This window comes from Arachis duranensis, chromosome 4, assembly GCF_000817695.3.
Source record: "Arachis duranensis cultivar V14167 chromosome 4, aradu.V14167.gnm2.J7QH, whole genome shotgun sequence".
In the NCBI taxonomy this organism is placed as follows: Eukaryota; Viridiplantae; Streptophyta; class Magnoliopsida; order Fabales; family Fabaceae; genus Arachis; species Arachis duranensis.
In genome coordinates, this window is record NC_029775.3 from 70,163,766 (window position 1) to 70,164,960 (window position 1,195).

Below are 1,195 nucleotides of genomic sequence, written 5' to 3' on the forward strand. Positions count from 1 at the left end.
AGAACAAGCGGAATTGAATAGAAGAACAATAGTAATTGCATTAATACTCGAGGTACAGCAGAGCTCCACACCTTAATCTATGGTTTGTAGAAACTCCACCATTGAAAATACATAAGAACAAGAGTGATCATTGGCTTCGGTCCCAGAGAGGAAACCAGAAGAACCAAGATGAAAATACAATAGTATAATGTCCTACTTATAGAAAACTAGTAGCCTAGGGTGTACAGAGATGAGTAAATGACATAAAATTCCACTTTCGGACCCACTTGGTGTGTGCTTGGGCTGAGCAATGAAGCAATTTCGTGTAGAGACTCTTCCTGGAGTTAAACGCCAGCTTTTATGCCAGTTTGGGCGTTTAACTCCCATTTTGGTGCCAGTTCCGGCGTTTAACGCTAACTCCAAGTTTTATGCCAGTTTCGGCGTTTAACGCTGGAATTTCTAAGGGAGACTTTGAGCGCCGGTTAGGGCCATCAAATCTTGGGCAAAGTATGGACTATCATATATTGCTGGAAAGCCCAGGATGTCAACTTTCCAACGCCGTTGAGAGCACGCCAATTGGGCTTCTGTAGCTCCAGAAAATCCACTTCGAGTGCAGGGAGGTCAGAATCCAACAGCATCTGCAGTCCTTTTCAGTCTCTGAATAAGATTTTTGCTAAGGTCCCTCAATTTCAGCCAGAAAATACCTGAAATCATAGAAAAACACACAAACTCATAGTAAAGTCCAGAAAAGTGAATTTTAGCTAAAAACTAATAAAAATATACTAAGAACTCAACTAAAACTACCAAAAACATACTAAATCTCAGTGATTTCTTGATGATGAGCTTCCTCATGCATCTCTTGAGAACCGTGAAGGGTCTCTCTTGCTTGCTCCATCCTCTTCTTGGTGATGGGCTTATCCTCCTCAATGGAGTTGTCTCCTTCTATGATAACTCCAGTTGAGTAACATAGATAGCAAATAAGGTGAGGAAAAGCTAGCCTTGCCATGGTAGAGGGCTTTTCGGCTATTTTGTAGATTTCATTGGAGATGACTTCATGAACTTCTACTTCCTCTCCAATCATGATGCTATGAATCATGATGGCCCGATCCACAGTAACTTCAGATCGGTTGCTAGTGGGAATGATGGAGCGTTGAATGAACTCCAACCATCCTCTAGCCACAGGCTTGAGGTCCAGTCTTCTTAGTTGGACTGGCTT